The sequence below is a fragment of the Sminthopsis crassicaudata genome, chromosome 2 (assembly GCF_048593235.1).
Source record: "Sminthopsis crassicaudata isolate SCR6 chromosome 2, ASM4859323v1, whole genome shotgun sequence".
Classification (NCBI taxonomy): Eukaryota; Metazoa; Chordata; class Mammalia; order Dasyuromorphia; family Dasyuridae; genus Sminthopsis; species Sminthopsis crassicaudata.
In genome coordinates this window covers 222,257,843-222,270,081 of record NC_133618.1, presented here as the reverse complement: position 1 = coordinate 222,270,081, position 12,239 = coordinate 222,257,843, and the positions used below count along the sequence as shown (strand labels likewise).

Below are 12,239 nucleotides of genomic sequence, written 5' to 3'. Positions count from 1 at the left end.
CATAAATGACCAGCGCCTGTAACTGAGCTGTCTAGTGCTGGATAGCAACACTTAGGCACTACTATCTGAGCCAGAAACTTTCAAAGGTAGTTTCTGTAGAAGGCATGTTTGCAGAATGATAAAATGGAGATAAGGCCCTTACATTTCATAGATCTAAAATCATGCATCTTTACAGTTAGCAAGGACTTTAGTTGTTATCTTCCTTCCTTCCTTCCTTCCTTCCTTCCTTCCTTCCTTCCTTCCTTCCTTCCTTCCTTCCTTCCTTCCTTCCTTCCTTCCTTCCTTCCTTCTTTCTTTCTTTCTTTCTTTCTTTCTTTCTTTCTTTCTTTCTTTCTTTCTTTCTTTCTTTCTTTCTTTCTTTCTTTCTTTCTTTCTTTCTTTCTTTCTTTCTTTCTTTTCTTTCTTTCTTTCTTTCTTTCTTTCTTTCTTTCTTTCTTTCTTTCTTTCTTTCTTTCTTTCTTTCTTTCTTTCTTTCTTTCTTTCTTTCTTTCTTTCTTTCTTTCTTTCTTTCTTTCTTTCTTTCTTTCTTTCTTTCTTTCTTTCTTTCTTTCTTTCTTTCTTTCTTTCTTTCTTTCTTTCTTTCTTTCTTGTGTTAAGTATCTGAGATCAAATTTGAACTCAGGTCCTCCTGACTTTAGGGCTGGTGCTTCATTCTCTTCGCCATCTAGCTACCCCTAGTTGTTATCTATTCATGAGACAATAAATCTAGAGCTGGAAAGAGGTTCCATTTTATAGATGAAGAAACTAAGGTCTACCGAGGTAAAGTGACTTGCTTAGGTTTACAAGGTAAAAGGCATGAGAAATAAGATATGAACCCAGATCCTCTGGCTCACTGGCTTTCCCCTCCATATCATATGGCCATACTCTTATTTTACAATTTAGCAAAATGACTTGAAATCAGAAACAGATATTAGAGTCCCAAGTCTGCAGCTAACTGGCTGTGTTACTTTAGGAAAGTCTGTTAACTTCTCCAATCTCATTTCCTTTTAGATAAGTAGGATAGTAAAAAAATCCTTGGTCTTAGTGGCAGGGGAGGAATGGATTCAAATTCTGCCTCTAACACTTTACTGGCTATGTGACTGTGAGCTAGTCAGTTGTCTTTTCTGTTATCTCATCTGCAAAACCAGAATAATACTTATAGCACTTACTTCTTAGGGTTCTTATATGAATCAAATGAAAACGTTAATCTCTTTGCAAACCTCAAAGTGCTATAAAAATAGCAGTTACAACTATTATAACCTGAGGATAGGAATACCTGCCTACTAGATTTGTTATTAATTAGTGCAGTGTTTGGCATGTGGTAGTGATTTAAATAGCTTTTTCCATTCATTTATTTCCATTCAATTAAATTTTCAGGAAGACCTGGGTTCAAGTATCCCATCTGTGCCACATACTGGCTATGTGACTCTGGGCAAATCACCCAACATCTTAATGTCCACAGGCAATTCTAAAACTTAAGTTGTAAAGTAAGTTTCAATCTGCATTGGTAGAGGGTATTTCCTCAGTTGAAGTTTGTAAGACAATGGAAGTTTTTAAAAAATAGCTTATTTTTTTTATTACTTTGAGACATAATAACTATTCAGGCAGTTCTCATGATGTAAATTCACATTATGTACACTCAATTTTATAGAAAGAATTCTGAGAGAAATTCATATTAAAAAAAAATAACCAGACTCCACTTATGTAATTTTACTATAAATACTATGCTCCCTCCCTTCTTCTTCTTCTTCTTCCTTCTTTTTTCCTCTTCTTCCTTCTCCTCTTTTCTTCTTTCTTCTTCTTCCTTCTGGTTCTTGCTCTTTTTCTTCTTCTTCTTTCTTCTTTTTCTTCTTCTTCCTTCTTTCTTCCTCTTCTTCTTTCTTCTCCTTTCTTTTTCTTCTTCTTCTTTCTTCCTCTTCTTCTTTCTTCTCCTTTCTTCTTCTTCTTCTTCTTCTTTTTCTTCTTCTTCTTCTTCTTCTTCTTCTTCTTCTTCTTCTTCTTCTTCTTCTTCTTCTCCTCTTTTCTTCTTTCTTCTTCTTCCTTCTGGTTCTTTTTCTTTTTCCTTCTTCTTCTTTTTCTTCCTCTTCTTCTTTCTTCTCCTTTCTTCTTCTTCTTCCTTCTTCTTCCTTATTTCCTTCTCCTCCTTCATCTCTTCCTCCTTGTTCTTCTTTCTCTCTCTTTGTCTCTGTCTTTTTCTCTCACTGTCTCTCTTTTTCTGTGTCTCTCTGTTTCTGTCTCTGAATCTGTCTTCTGCCTCCCTCACCTCTATTTCTCTATCTCGCTGTCTCTCTTTTTGTCTCTGTCTCTGTGGCTCTCTGTCTCTGTCTGTCTGTCTGTCTTTCTGTTTCTCTCTCCACATCTGTGTCTCAATTAGGTGCTCTTTGGTGTCTCCCCTCCACCCCCAAACAGTGTCTGTTCTGGAGCCCCACATGTTCTTCCTCCTGTGTCCCTGACTCCCATGTGTCCTTGAATTGCATGCCTCCCCCCTCCTTCTACAAGTGCCTGGACCTCTTCCTGCTTCTTTTTTTCCCTTCCCCGTGTCTATAGGCAAATATTCATATTGCTTTAAATAGAGGTCTGTGATCCACTTACAAAAAATGAGAACTCTGTAATAACAACTGATATTTGCAAAGTATTCTAAGATTTACAAAGAGCTTGACATGTATTACCTCCTTTGAGGTTCACAGCAATGTGAAGTAGACGTTATTGTTATTCCCATTTCACATATTAGTGGACTGAGGCTAAGAGAAATTAAATATCGTGGCTGATGTTACACAGCCAGTAAGCTTCTGAAATGAATTCTGAAATGAGTTCTTCTTAGCTACAAAACAAGACATAGATATAACCTATTATTATGCATCTAGGTGGCACAGTGGATAAGAGTGTTGGCGCTGGAGTCAGGATATGGATTTAGATGTGGTCTCAGATACTTACTAACTCTGTGGTCCTGCCCAAGTTGCTTACCTTGTTTGCCTCAGTTTCCTTATTTGTAAAATGAACTGGAGAAGGAAAAGGCAAACTATTCCAGTATCTTTGCCAAGAAAACCCCAATGAGGCCATGGAGAATTTGACACAACTAAGAAACAACAATTATTATTATTATGCAGTATGCCATCAAAGCACCTTGGGTTTCAGAGATTTGATTAGTTGATATTTTAGCTCATATAACTAATCAGAAAACTCTGTAAATGCATTGTCAATGCTACTCTACTATGCTTTGGGAAATGAGTGGTTGATAATCTGTATTCAAGACAAAACAGAAGTTCTTATGGGAGTGAGAGTCAAGTCCTTTCAATCTCGGATGAGAATTTCTGGAAGGATTCAGAAAGTGGGAGGTATCAAGTCCATGTCTGCAGCTTCTTTGGTTTAACATCCTTTATCCCTCAAATGCCTCAGTGTTTTCTGCATTCTGATTTCAGGCATCTCCCAGCTCAGCAAACAAGACATCCCTAGGGAACCACAACACAGAACACAGACAAAGAGGTAAAGCCACCCAGGAGCTCCAAACTCCTGGTACTTTGCTTCTAAAGAGATCTCACTGGTTCACCTGCTTCTTCGGCTGTGAAATGGCTATAATGCCACCTGTTCCTGTGGGGCAGCTGCCTATGCTGCATATTCTGAAAGCTCTAAGTCCTTGGACTGGCACATACCCTGGCTGGAGCAGGTGACCTGAGGATAAAGGACAAATACATTTTCATTAGTTCCTCAACTGTCCCCATCTGCAAAAGATTATGGGAATTTGAATATACAGAAGCATCAGCATAAATAAACAAGGAGGTACATAGTCCATATATCTTACCTTGGCATAAAAGAATGCTTTTTCAGAGGAGATATTACACGATCATTCACTGTATCAAAAAGATTGCAAACTAGTCTTTGCTGCTTATGGCCTAGGAACATGACCTGGAGCACTCCCACTCTGCACCTTCACTCCTCACTCCTTGGCTAAACTGTCCCTCTGCCGCTAAATCTGTTAATTGTTATTCTGCTGCCCCCGGGGCAGGAAGAGCAACTCATTTTTTACCAAATTCAGATAATTCAAAGGGACATCCCCACATGAAAGTGAAGAATCTCATTTCTGGCTCTCAAATCCTGAAAGGAGACTTTTCTCGATGCGGCCTAGGGCAGTGAAAGGCTGGCAAAATGGAGCCAGAAATTCTGGAGCAAGGGCAAGAAGTGGGGATTTGAAGAATTTGTCAAATAGCTAAAGTTTGTTTCTCATTCTTCTATGTGCTACATTTGGCATCTTCCCTCTTTCCTTTCTAGACATCTAACCTTACCCCCTTACTTGATTATTATTACTGTTTCACTGAGCAGGAAACTAAAGCACAAACAAGTCAAGTGATTTATCCAGAATCACATTGCTAGTAAGCATTTAAGGTAGGATTTGAACTTTTGTCTTCCAGGCTTCTTGTTCATGGCTTTATGCATTTTTCACCATCTAGCTGCCTCTGGATTCTGGTCTCCCAGTACAGTGTTGGACTCTTAAGTCACTTCTTTCTGGTGCGTAGTTTCTTTCACTGTAAAATAAAAGAATTTTATTAAATGATCTCTATGTAGTAGTGAGTGTAGAAAATTTATAGTTAGAAGGCCTGGGTTCAAGTTCTAATTCTAGCAAATAGTATTTTCCCTTGGACTTGCACTTTCCTCTCGGTCTCTATTTCCTCATCTCATAATAGAGATAATATTTATGAACATACAATCTATCTTTAACAGTATTATAAACATCAAATAGTGTGACATAGGCAGTAATAATAATCGATATATGTATATCATTTTAGTTCCATAAATATTACCTCATTTTTAATCTACTAACAATCCTATGACCTTGGTGCCACGGATGTTATTATCCCTATTTTATAGATAAGGAAACAGCTTTTGAGACAGTAAGTGACCTCACCCCAATTACTATGCATTTATTTTGCTTATATATTCTTATTGTCTTTCTCAAAAAAAAAAAAAAAAAAAGTAAACTCCTTGAGGGCAGGGACTGTTTTAGTTTTGTCTGTCTCTTTAGTGTCTAGCATAGTGCCTGACACACAGTAGGTGCTTAATCAATGCTTATTTATTAACTGCCTTTCTCAGTCACATAGTAAATAAGTGTCTGAGACAGAATTTAAATGCGTTTTCCTTATTCTAAGTCAGAGCTCTATCCCTAATACCATTTTTCTTCTCTTAAAGTGTAAACATATTGCATAAATGTGACTTCTCCCTTTCATTTGGCTCTAATATTCTATTACCCTATATTTCTGTAATGGGACCTTGTGGTCTTCTCTGTTCCTCCTCTTCTGATCAGAACTTCCAGGTCCAAAGTCCTCTTCCCTCAAAATCTGCCCCCTGCTAGGGGGTTGAAACTAATGCCATAAAATGAATTAATCTGTAGACCCAGAGGACTGATAATGACTTCCTAAGTGACTCAGTCCCAGATAACACATTTGCATTTTAATAGGGGTCCTCAAAGCCTGAAGATACTGCAGAGAATAATTGTAGACTTTTTTTTTTTTTTTTTTTTTTTTTTGCATCCCTGGAAAACTGGAAGGGGGTGGGTAGGAAAGGGGGATGGAGGATCCTTGAAGTGGAAAGTCTTTTATGCAATTTAAATTCCACTATAAGAAAGTGTCAGCCCTAACAGTGCATGTAGAGCCAGATTTGCTAAGTCTTGGAGCTCTGTAGTTTCCTTTTAGCTTCTTTGAAGGGACTCTTAAGGTTAAAGTCCAGACTTCATTTTAAGCCTGCTCCCATGAAATCTTGGAAGATCAAATGGAAATTGGCAGTGGTGAACACTCTTCAAGTCCATCAATGATTAGCCCTTGGAGCATATGGGTGGCAATGCTGAGCTCCTAAGGAGGCAGGAAAATAAGAAATTAACTGAATTAGCAAGATACAGTCTGTTGACTGAGCCAAGGTGGGTTTTTTCCTTCAGGAAGATGGTCTCATGTTTCACCTGCATTGTGTTCTGCAAGGTAGCTGCTTAATTACTAGACACCTGCTCAGGACAGAGAATCAGTTGAGTGAGAGAGTTGAATTATTCTTTGCAACTGGGTTGGGAACTATAAGAGTTGGGGCATGGTGGGCTAAGTGGATTGATAACCAAGAGAAGAGAAGGTCTGAGTTAAATAAAAGCAGAGTGAGGCAGAACAAAGGCTGCAAGATGTGGCACCATAAGGGGAAATTAAAACTAACTTTTCCTTGTCTGTCACAGCAGCTGAGTCACAGTCCTTCTGGCCCTGCCCCTCCAGTAACTAAAGAGGTCATCTCAACAAGTCCTGACACTTGGCTGGACTGTGACTGACAGCTTCTCCAGACCTGGTTTAATAAGCAAGACTTTTATTTGTTCCTTGAGAAATTTAACAAGATTATCCAGCTATTATAGCTTTTAGCTAGAGTTGGCAAAGACAAACAGCTGTTTTTTTCAGGATATCCCCAGCTCCTAGGATAACCCAGAATCATTGTTTCAGACTTACTTCTCCTCAACTACCTTCTACTCTTCATGCCCAAGGTAAATGTCTTCAAATATTAAAAGTCGGGTATAAGGATAGAGCTCTAGTCTTAGAGTAAGGAAAATGCATTTAAATCCTGTCTCACACATTTACTTGCTATGGGACTGAGAAAGGCAATCAATAAATAAACACTGATTAAGCAACTACTATGTGTCAGGTACTGGGCTAGTGAGACAGACAGAACTGAAACAGGTCCTGCTGTCAGGAACTTACTCTTTTTTTTTTTTTTTTTTTTTTTTTTTTGAGAAAGTCATAATAGTAGGAAATTTGGAAGTATGGAAGAAGGCACTAAGATCAAAAGAGAAATAGGAAATGAATAGGATCTAAAGTAATCCCCTCTTTTCCATCATGGGGTTTTTGTAGGGCCTTGGACATGTCAATTTGCCTTCCCCTTTTACCTCTATGTCTCTTGAGGGGGAAGTTCTCAAAAACTTAGGAACTTTTCTTAGGCTGTGGGAGCCTGAGGTCAGTGGTGGTAAAGAACTCTCCACTACTTGAGAGCATATTCAAAGATAAACCTAGCACCTGCCAGCCATTCCCATCAATAACTCCTGTTTTCCCAGCTGTAGTCTGCATCCCTTAGGCACGAAAAGAAACCTTTCCCACACTTCTTGGTTTCCAGAGTCCTCCCAAGGGCAGTCTGCAAAGACCTCAATGTGTCAAAACAGAAGAAGGAGCTATAGTTGCTAGAGGAGGGAGGAGGCGGTGGAGTGTGGGGAGCAGAGGAGTGGAGGTGATGGGAGAAGGAAGAGAAGCTGCCTCCTTCCCATTCTAGCCAAGGACTTGTTCTTTTCCGTGTACAGCCATGTAACCCAAGCAGGGCCTGGAAGTCACTGTGAAATGCAACACGTTCTAAGAAATTCTGTGGAAAGAATGACATCATGGCCAGCCCCTACAGTGCCCCCCCTCCTCTTTTTTTTTCCAGTGGGAGTGAGAAATAAATAGACTGACACATTTTCCAGTGAGGGAGTGATTCTAGGGAGAAAGTTTACCTTGGCACAGGCCTCCAGGTGGAGTGATGAGAAACCTTATCTGCCCTGGCTGAGTAAACAAGAAGCATTCATTCTTCTAGTTGTCTCAGTCACTGAACAGGTTAACGCCGGGATGGCAGCTGATAATAGTGGGCTGTGCATTGGCAGAAGGCAAAATAAATCTGGGTTGGTGCCCACTGGGGGATGGATGCATGTCACTTGGATGTGACTGACTGGCTGACCAAGATTGTGGCTGGCAAAGCCTTTTAACAGATCAAAGGTTAAAAAAAACACCAATAGAATCTCAAAGCCTAGAATGGAAGGACAATGGATATTTCAATGCTTTGTGGGAACTGTGTTCTGACTGCTACAGATATTCCCTCTGTACCAGGGGTTCTTAATCTTTCTTGGATCATAGACTCCTTTGTTGGTCTGGTGAAGCCTGTGTTCCCTTTTCAGGATCATATTTTTAAAGAAAAAAAAATGCACAGTATTGCAAAGGAAATAAATCATACTGAAATAGCTATCTATCAGATCTGTCATATCTTTATCCAAATATTTATCTGTTTTCTATCTATGTATTTAATCTACCCATTTCTATCCAACTATTTATCTATCATATCTGTCTTATCTCCATCATCTCATCCAACTATTTGTCTATTATCTATCCTTCCATCCATCTAATCTATCTCCCTATTCATTCATCAATCCGTCTATCCATCTATCTATCTATTTCACAAAGCCCAAATTAAGAAAGCTTGCTCTATGCTAATACCTTTTCATCCAGCATAACTCTTACCTATTTCTTTCTTTAGGCCCTCTAAGCAAGATCTACAGATTTGCTATGGATTTAAATAAATATTGCAATTTTCTCTAACTTTTTCAGATGGAGTGTAAACTTTTCTGGGGCTATTTTTGTTCTTGTCTTCATACCTCCAGTGATCAAGAAAGCAACCTTTGGGAAAAGCCAGCATAAGAGTCAGGAGCACTTGGATTCAAACTCTGACATAGTGCATTGTGGACTATGGACAAGTCATATAGTCTCTGAATGTCCTCTGTGACCTAAGATTATAGATATGATGAAGAGTAATAGAAAGATTAGAAAAGGAGGAAAAAAATCACTTCAGGGACCAGTGCCTTAAACTGTATCTAATACATGCTTACTGGACTGAACTGAATTTCATACACCTCTTAACTGAATTCCAAGAGTATCCTGAAAATAACTCTAAGTGTCATACCTAAAGAGGAGAAAGAGTTAAGTGGGGAATCAATGTAAAGAAGAAAGACATTTTGCAAATTATTTGGAAGTTAATGTAAATCATTTGTATTAACTGTCTTCATTACTACTCCTTCCAAAAATATGGATTGATTTGAGACTACAAATGAAAGGGAAGATTGTAGATCAACCAAAAGCCTTTGACTTTTTTTATGTTCTGAACTCTTAGCAGTGAACCCTTCTCAAAATAATGGTTAATTTCTGGAAGATAATTGAAAATAAAGATGATATTTTTCTCCATCCAAGTTTATGGAGGTTCCTGAAATCTATCCATGCATCCCTTGGAATAGTAATTGCAAATAAAGGATTTGGGTATCCATTCAATGAATTCTTGATCTAGTCCAACTTTGTCTAAATAAAGAAAAATAGGACTACCTTGCTTTTGCAATCCATTCAAAGATCTCCTTTAATAGATCAGGTTAGAATAAGTATCTCTGGAGTACTTCTCAGGGTTTCAGGGGCAAGACAGCCCAATCTAGAGAGCAGAGTCAGTTTGGAGATACCTAGAACCTGAAACTAAATCAACCCTGTGATACTGAAGTATTTTTAAATGTGTCCTTGCAAAGCCAGCTTCCACGAGGCAACTTCCAAATATATTATATACCTGTTGACATGGTGGACAAAGGAGTTACTCACCTAGCTTTATGTTGAGGCTGATTTTGGCCATGAAGAAAAAAACTAACAAATTGAGGGAACAATAGGACCTCTACACCATTAACTCACCAGCTTAGAGCTTTGGGTGCAACTGGCAGATGTTTAACAGCTTGATTACACTACACAATAGTAATAGCTCTCACTTACATAACATTTTAGAAGGAAAAAATGCTGACTTAAGTCTCATGACAACCTTTTGAGGCATGTACAGCAGGAATTATCATTTCCATTTTACAGATTAAGATTCTAAAGCTGTGAAAATATTAAAAGGCTTGACTATGCTTATGCAGCTAGTAAGTTGCTAGAGTTGGGAGCTGAATCCAGAAATGTTCCTGACTCTAGCTTTGGTCCTGAATCCTTTTTACCAGTCTACTTCTCTGAGAATTAAAGTATCTTACAGTTGAAAGATAGCTCAGAGCTCAACTAGTCCAAATTTTAAAAGAATAAGGAACTTCCTCAATAGCATAAAACAGTTAAAAGATTGTATAGTGATTACAGCATTCATCCTGGGGTCAGGAAGACCATTCAAATCTGGCTTCAGACCCTAACTATGTGACTCTTAAACAAGCCATTTTATTTAACCCATGTCTGTCTCAGTTAACTCTTTTGTAAAATTGAAATAATAAGAGCACCTATATCTTGGGATAGTTGTGAGGGTCAAATGAGATTTTTGTAAAGTACTTAAAAATATTAAATGAAGGGGGCAGCTAGGTGGCGAAGTGGATGGAGCACCAGCCCTGAATTCAGGAGGACCCTAGTTCAAATGTGTTCTCAGACACTTAACGCTGCCTAGCTGTGTGACCCTGGGCAAGTCACTTAACCCCAGCCTTAGGGGGGGGGAAATCTTAAATGATAACTTTTATTATTACTAATAACATATCCAATAAATGACTGTATTAATAAACATTTCCATCTACCTTTTGCCCGATGATATCAAGCAATAGAGAATCTTTTAGTTCTCAAGGTAATGCATCTCACTTTTGGAGAACTCTGAAGATTAGAAACTTCTCTCCACCCTCTTACTTCAAGTTGCCTTTCTTCAACTTGTCTGCTCCTTTGGAGAGGGTGAGAAGCAGGGCTGTGGACAATGGGACCTTAAGACCCCTGCTGCCATGGTTTGTCAAAACAAAAAGTTTTGGGCTACCCTGTCAAGAGTAACCACTATCTCTGAAAGCTGATGAACAATTTTGACCTGCACATAGTTTGATAAGGATTCTTGGCTGAATCATCACACTTGTAGATATACAGGACTGTCACTGCCAGTGGCAGAAGCAGCAATATACAGTTCACCAGAGCAACCATTCACACCTGATCCCCTGAAGTCAAAGGGAGTTGGCAAATGTGGCAAACGTGCAAATAACACCAACCATGAGTGCTAAAACAAACAAACAAAAAACCCATGAGAATTGTGAGGGAAACCCCCTCACAATTACCCCCCCCAAGAGTAAAAGAGGTTCAGATAACAATCCCAGAGAATATTAATGTAGTCTGATCACTGGAAATAGAAGCTAACTTATTTCAACCATACTTAAAGTCTTGTCCTGAGTTTCTCTGGACCAAGGAAGGATGTTTCTTCTACTTTATTTTTCTGCCAACAAGGAGCAGAGGTGGTTTCATCAAGTGAGTTTCATCTTCTTTTCTTCTCCCAATTCATCCACAGTGCAAGCCCTAATGATGTCACCATTTAACATAATATCCCATCAATCATCAGATTTAAATTTGGAAAGGCGTTTAGAAATCATCTACTACAACTCCCTCACTTTATGGGTGAGACAAGTAAGGACTCAAAGACATCAAATAATTAACCCAAGGCCACCCAAGTAATAAAAAACACAGCTGGGATTAAATCCCACATTTTTGGATTTTAGATATAGTGCTCTCTCTTTGCTTTAGCCAACTGTCCTTTTCAGAAAGTCACACTCACATTTTACAGGTGAATAAGCTCAGACACAGAGGAGGGAAATGATGGTTGCTATTTTATGTGGTGACTAAGAGGCAAAATCCAGGGAATTTCCTATTTGGCTTCACTGTCTCTGTCTTTTCGTAAGGAAAAAAGAAAAAAGTAAACAGCTAGGGGTTTTTGGCTCTGAAGATAAAGGAAGTACGCTATTGAAAAAAGGTTCTTGTCTGTGACTAAAAAAAATGTAGACTAGATTCTCTAATAATAGTTACTATTTATATGGTGCTTTAAGGTTTGCAAATATTATCTCATTCTATGCTAACAATAGCCCTGGTACTATTATTATTCCTATTTTGTAGATGAGGAAACTGAGGCAGTCAGAGGGGAAGTACTTGCCCAGATTTCCTAATTGATACGTATCTGAGACCAGATTTAAATCAAGGTGTTCCTGATTCTAAAATCAGGTCTCTCTTCTTGCCAGAGAATCAGTAGACAGGGTTCTCTATGCAGAAAGATTCTATCATTAACTAGCTATGGGACCTTTGGCCAATCATTTCCCCACTTGGAACTCCAGTTGTCTCTCCTTAAAGTGAAAAGTTTGGATCTTGATGAGCTTCTAGCTCTAAAGTTATAGAATCATAGATTTAGAGCTAAGAAGTCCAAGCCTCTCATTTTACAGATGAGGAATCAGATTTCAGAGGTATTCCTTAAGCAGAATTTGAACTCAGATCTTCCTAACTTTAAGTCCATTTCACTGTTCATTACATTATATTGCTTCTGTATAACTCTATGAAAAACTAGTGAACTAAGGGCTAAGCAGTGAAGTTCTGTGTCAAACCCTTCATTGTACAAGCAGGTGATGAGAAGTCCCTCCCATGTAAGGCTCATATTTTAACTTTTTTTTGGAGGGATATCTAACTCTATTCAATTCATACTGAATTGAAATAAGTATATACTAA

The 12,239-nt window shown here is 38.5% G+C and overlaps 1 long non-coding RNA gene across 1 annotated transcript; it reads left to right on the top strand.

Moving 5' to 3' along the window:
• Nucleotides 1–3,362: 3,362 nt before the first annotated feature.
• On the top strand, nucleotides 3,363–8,924 carry LOC141555414 (uncharacterized). The gene is made up of 3 exons (XR_012486184.1): nucleotides 3,363–3,756; nucleotides 4,386–4,482; nucleotides 8,337–8,924. It is a non-coding gene; the product is annotated as an uncharacterized LOC141555414 (long non-coding RNA).
• The last annotated feature ends 3,315 nt before the right edge of the window (nucleotides 8,925–12,239 follow it).